At 58.5% G+C, this 6,388-nt stretch overlaps 1 pseudogene; it reads left to right on the forward strand.

Annotated features, from left to right (window-relative positions):
• The first annotated feature begins 2,678 nt into the window (after positions 1 to 2,678).
• On the forward strand, positions 2,679 to 6,075 carry LOC144250378 (kallikrein-7-like; annotated as a pseudogene).
• The last annotated feature ends 313 nt before the right edge of the window (positions 6,076 to 6,388 follow it).

A 6,388-nucleotide genomic window follows, 5' to 3' on the forward strand; every position in this document is an offset into this window, starting at 1 on the left:
TGAAAATGGTTCCCGTTTGAGTCTGGCCTTCAAGGTCCCCGCCACCAGAGTCCTGTTCTATTTCTGCCTAGTTGTCAGCTCCTCTCCCCACCCAGCTCCGGCTGCATGGCCTTCTGCGCCTGCTGCTTGTCCAACACACCTGCCCATTCACTCTCCCCGGAACTCTCCACCCCCAAGTAACCACAGGGATTCCTCCATCACCTCCTTCAAGTGCACATGCCACCTTCACCAGGAGCCTTTCAAAACATCTTTCCTAATATGAGAGCCCAGAATCCCGGAGGGCAGGGGGAACCATAATTCTTTCACCCTCTTCCCTGCTTTCTCAGAAGTGCCAGGGTCTCCCCCTCACTCCTCATTGGCTAGAACTACATCACATGTCAGTCTCGCTCCATGGCGCTCTCCACCACTTAACAAACTCTGTATTTCATGAGCTTATTTATTTCCATATGTTTATTTTTGGGTCTCCAACTCAACCAAGCAGGCAGTCCCCATCAAGGCAGAAATCTGTCTTGCCGTGGCCTCAGGACCCAGAGCAGTTTCTGGCACACGGTAGACATTTGAAGGATGAATGCAGCTAGCAAAGGTGAAGAAACCAATTACTCCTCATGATTACATTCAAAACTCTGCAAGCGAACTTCAAGGTGAAGCAGATTACATAAGCCACAATACTAAAGCCATAGTACGGAATATCATACAACATTACAAAGAAAGGGGAAAGGATCTAAAGGGACCAGCAGGGACAACTGTTTCACAATATTTTGTAAAGTTAAAAAAAAAAAAAGGTGGGGCTGGGGTTGTAGCTCAGTGGTAGAGCGCTCACCTCATTCATGCGAGACCCTGGGTTCCATCCTCAGCACCACATAAAAATAAATAAGTGAAATAAAGGTACTGTGTCCAACTACAACTAAAAAATAAATATTAAAAAAAGGTTGCATTAGATAATATTTGCTATAGACATTTTTTATTACATATACCGGCTATAGAGAGAAACCTACCTATGACATGAATAGAAATAAACAGAACACAGACTCAGCGGTTCACAGTAAACCCTCAGTTGGAAACAAGCTCAGGCTCAAAGGTAAGACTGGGATCTGGCCCTCCGGGTTCCCACAGGCTCCTCAGCCATAGGGTGGAGGGCCCAGGCCACCTGAGAGCCGGGGAGGGCAAGGAATGGCCCCAGAGGAGGACCCAGGACAGAGCCAGCGGCTGTGCCTTGCCTCTCTTGAATCCTGCTCCTCTCCTGCTCCTCAGGCCCTGCACCTGGGCCCTCCCAGTGAGCAACCAGCAGGGGTGGTGGGGCCCGAATATGCAGGGGTGAGCTAGCTGGGTGCCGCCCAGCCTGGCTGCTGGCAGGAGGGTGGAGAAGCAGGGTGGTATCAATTACTTCGGCTGCCCCAGGGATTCCAGATAACCCTAACTGAACACAGGAAGAAGGTGTCCTGGAGCCGCCTCTGCCTGCACCCCAGGGCGCTGGGGGCGGGCACGGGGCGGGAGTGGTATAAGAGGACAGCCCTGCAGAGGGCTGCCGACACTTGGTTCCCAACAGAGGCCAGAGCTGAGATCAGATCAACCTTCTAAAGGTGAGAAGGGACCTTATCAAGGAGGTTGTGTGGGGGCGAGGCAGTAATGCTGGCCAGACCGGCTGACTCCAGGTGCCACGGGGCTGGAGGCCTGCAACTTGGAAAGAGACTGAGGATTCCCACTTACAGGTTCACAGGGTGGGAGAGGATGGGAGCCTGCATACCTGAGCCTGTAAGGGCCAGGGGACCTGGACTTCGGGGTCTGAGGGAGGAGGCTGGGACTGGAGCCCTGGGTATGAGGGATGTCTGAGGGAGGATAGTGGGCCCTGGGCCTCTGGGTCTGAAGGAGGAGGCTGGGTCTGGGCTCCTGGGATTGAGAGGGGAGGGCTGGAGCCTGAACCCCTAGTCTGAAGGAGGAGGCTGGGCCTGGACCTGGGTCTGAGGGAGGAGGCTGGGCCTGGACCCCTGGGTCTGAGGGAGGAGGCTGGGCCTGGACCCTGGGTCTGAGGGAGGAGGCTGAGCCTGGACCCTGGGTCTGAGGGAGGAGGCTGGGCCTGGACCCTGGGTCTGAGGGAGGAGGCTGGGCCTGGACCCCCGGGTCTGAGGGAGGAGGCTGGGCCTGGACCCCTGGGTCTGAGGGAGGAGGCTGGGCCTGGACCCCGGGTCTGAGGGAGGAGGCTGGGCCTGGACCCCCGGGTCTGAGGGAGGAGGCTGGGCCTGGACCCCTGGGTCTGAGGGAGGAGGCTGGGCCTGGACACCTGTGTCTGAGGGAGGAGGCTGGACTCCTGGGCCTGGACCCTGGGTCTGAGGGAGGAGGCTGGGCCTGGACCCCTGTGTCTGAGGGAGGAGGCTGGGCCTGGACCCCTGTGTCTGAGGGAGGAGGCTGGGCCTGGACCCTGGGTCTGAGGGAGGAGGCTGGGCCTGGACCCTGGGTCTGAGGGAGGAGGCTGGGCCTGGACCCCTGGATGTGAAGGAGGAGGCTGGGTCTGGACCCTGGGTCTGAGGGAGGGGGCTGGGCCTGGACCCTGGGTCTGAGGGAGGAGGCTGGACTCCTGGGCCTGAGAGTTAGAGTTGAGCTGAACTCCTGTGTCCTGAACTCTCTCCCCTTCTCAGATCCAGCAGGGGCCAGTCCTCATCTGGCAGTCCCTGAGAGGCACCATGGAGGGATCCCTTCTCCCGTCCTTGCTAATTCTACTGCTGTCCTTAGCCCTGGGGACTGCTGGACAAGATGGTGAGGCCCTTCCCCGCGTCCCCCCCTGAACTCTCCAAGCAATCCTGGGTCGGCGCTCCCTCCTCCCGGGCATCTTCCTCCCCTGGGGGGCTGCCTGGCTTCCTCCCAACTCCAGGGGCCCCTGCCTGCCCAGGGCCCTGTCTCCTCCCCTCAGCGTCTCTTCATCCTCTCGGCCTGGGATGAGACGCTCCCGCGGGCTTTGAGAATGTCCTCCCATCCGCGGTGCGTTTCCCGGGGTCTCCATCCCCGCCCTGCGTCCCGGCGGCCGCCGCGCCCCCTCTGCTGCCGTTCACGCACGTGTCTCCACGTTTCTCCTCAGATCAGGGTGACAAGAGTGGGGACAAGATCATCGATGGCTTCCCGTGTGAAAGAGGCTCCCACCCGTGGCAGGTGGCCCTGCTCAAGAACAGCCAGCTGCACTGCGGGGGCGTGCTGCTGGACGAGCGCTGGGTGCTCACCGCCGCCCACTGCAGGATGAGGCAGGTGGCCCCGGGCGCGGCCGGCGGGGGGGGGGGGGGGGGCGGGGACGGGGGGATGGGCAGCCAGGCCTCCACCCCTCTCTGGGTCCCTGTCCCTTTCCCTCTGTCAGGTCTCTGAATGTCACTTCCTTCTCCCAGTGAGTACACGTGCACTTGGGCAGCGATCGGCTGGGGGACAAGAGTGCCCAGAAGATCAGGGCCTCAAAGTCCTTCCGACACCCTGGCTACTCCACCAAGACCCACGCCAACGACCTCATGCTTGTGAGGCTGAACAGCCGGGCCAGGCTGTCGTCGAAAGTGAAGAAGGTCGACCTGCCCTCCAGCTGCGAACCCCCGGGCACCACATGCACTGTCTCTGGCTGGGGCACCACCACCAGCCCTGACGGTGAGGCTGCCTCAGGGACAGGAGCTCAGGCCCCGCCTCCTCCCTCAGACCCAGGGGCCAGCCCCCAGCCTCCCCCCTCAGACCCAGGGGTCCAGGCCCAGCCTCCTCCCTCAGACCCAGGGTCCAGGCCCAGCCTCCTCCCTCAGACCCAGGGTCCAGGCCCAGCCCCCTCCCTCAGACCAGGGGCCAGCCCCAGCCTCCTCCCTCAGACCCAGGGTCCAGGCCCAGCCTCCTCCCTCAGACCCAGGGTCCAGGCCCAGCCTCCTCCCTCAGACCCAGGGTCCAGGCCCAGCCTCCTCCCTCAGACCCAGGGTCCAGGCCCAGCCTCCTCCCTCAGACCCAGGGTCCAGGCCCAGCCTCCTCCCTCAGACCCAGGGGTCCAGACCCAGCCTCCTACCTCAGACCCAGGGGTCCAGGACCAGCCTCCTCCCTCAGACCCAGGGTCCAGGCCCAGCCTCCCCCCTCAGACCCGGGGTCCAGGCCCTGCCTCCTCCCTCAGACCCAGGGTCCAGGCCCAGCTTCCTCCCTTAGAACCAGGGTCCAGGCCCAGCCTCCCTCCCTCAGACCCAGGGTCCAGGCCCAGCCCTCCTCCCTCAGACCCAGGGTCCCAGGCCCAGCCTCCCCCCTCAGACCCAGGGTCCAGGCCCAGTCTCCTCCCTCAGACCCAGGGTCCAGGCCCAGCCTCCCCCCTCAGACCCAGGGTCCAGACCCAGCCTCCTCCCTCAGACCCAGGGGTCCAGGCCCAGCCTCCTCCCTCAGACCCGGGGTCCAGCCCAGCCCCCTCCCTCAGATCTGGGAGCCTGGCCTTGGCCCTTCGGGTACTCTGGCCCCATCCTCTCCCCATCAGCACCAGCAGCCCGGGCACCCACGCCTCTGACTGACACTGTCCCCTTCCCTGCAGTGACCTTTCCAGCAGCGCTCATGTGCAGTGATGTCCAGCTCATCTCCTCCAAGGACTGCAAGAAGGTTTACAAGGACCTCCTGGGGAAAACCATGCTGTGTGCTGGTGTCCCTGACTCCAAGACCAACACCTGCAACGTGAGCACCCCCCCTCCAGCTGCCGCCCTGCCTGCCTCCTCTCAGCTCTGAACCTGCCCTTGCCGTCTCTGCAGGCCTGGGGTCCTCAGCTCTCTCTACCCCTCCTCTCTGCCAGGTCAGGGGCAGGACCCCACCCAAGGGCTGCTGTGACCCTGGGCATGTGCAGAGTTCAATGGGACTGAAAAAGATGGATGGGGCCACTCAGCAGCCTCAGGCACCAAGAACTCAGTGATTAAGATGAATCATATTCTAAGCAACACATTTTTAATATTATTCATGCAGAAAGCCCACAAAGAACAGAGTGTCACAATTTTAAATGAAAAGTGGATTCGTTTTATTGAATGTCCTTTTGCTTCAGGCACCAGCCTGGTTCAGCACAGCCTGGGACTGAAGCTGTTATTATTTAAAATTTGCTATTGTGTCATCCAGGTGGTAGTTTTTTGACTTACATTTGATCTTGAAAGTATTATCTTAAAGCATTATTTACTGTGATTACTGAGATTTTACGCCTGATGCTAATTCCTCACTTGCCTGACCCTTGTCCTGATCCTGTCCCCTCTTCCTCATCTGTTGTCACCACCCTCTGTCTCTGAACATTTCCCCGCATCTCTCTCTTTATGCCCAACTTCATTCTTTCTCTTAGTTGTCTCTGTGTTGGGCAGGCTTGGTCCCCACCTGCCCATGACTCCTCCCTTTCAGCCCCCAGGGGAGGTGGAACAGTGTTATTAGGAACGAGGAAGGACAAGAGCATGTTCTGGACAGAGTGGGCATCCTTCCCTCCTCTGTTGGAGGCTGGCTTCGTGAAGGCACAAGCTGTGTAGGGACCCTGAATCTCACACTCAGAGGGTCCCACGCTTGGTTTAAAGCTCCCCTGTTGCTGTCCTGGAATTCCTGGCCCACTTCATGCAGGAGGGGTCATACATCATTCCCCTGGAGAAATGCTCCTCTGCCCACTGGCTTGGAAAAGTCCTTATCGTTCACCTTGTATGGGAAAATTAATGGCCTACGCATCCTTGGAAGCCCCGCTCCCTTCCTGAGATTGGCTGCGTTGGCCAGGCTCAAACCCAGGTCTGTCCATTCTGCTAGGGTACTAATTCCTGCTCTCCCATTGGTTCACAGAGATGAGTCTCTTCTCATTGGCCAGAGTGGAAGCCAATGGTCTGGCAAGACAAAGACCTGAGCTGGTGTAGAAGACTGAGTTAGGACTCTAGGGGGCTTTGATCTGAATCCAAAGCTAATCCATTTTCCCTCCTTTGTTCCCTCCAGGGTGACTCAGGAGGACCATTGGTGTGCAAAGGTACCCTGCAAGGTATAGTGTCCTGGGGAACTTTCCCTTGTGGCCAACCCAATGACCCAGGTGTCTACACCCAAGTCTGCAAGTTTACCAGTTGGATAAAAGAGACCATGAAAAGGTATCGCTAACGCGACACCAAGAGTGAATACATCACCGCGTGCTCTGAACAGAAAGCTTGCGGAGATAAGGACGTGGATGGCCTGTAAAGTCATAGCTGACTTTCTTTCCTTAAAGACATAATAAAACCTCCACAATGCACCATGTTTATAAACCTGTCAAAATAGCAAGGATCTAAAACCCAAAGAAGTAAGAAAACAAAACAAAAACCCTCCGTGCTGTGGAAACACAGTGAGACCAGCACTCTCAAACCCTGGAGCAGTAAATTTGTACAGTCTTTCTGGAAGGTGGTTTGGCCACATGAATTGAAAACCTCACTTAGTC

This window comes from Urocitellus parryii, chromosome 15 (assembly GCF_045843805.1).
Source record: "Urocitellus parryii isolate mUroPar1 chromosome 15, mUroPar1.hap1, whole genome shotgun sequence".
Taxonomy (NCBI): domain Eukaryota; kingdom Metazoa; phylum Chordata; class Mammalia; order Rodentia; family Sciuridae; genus Urocitellus; species Urocitellus parryii.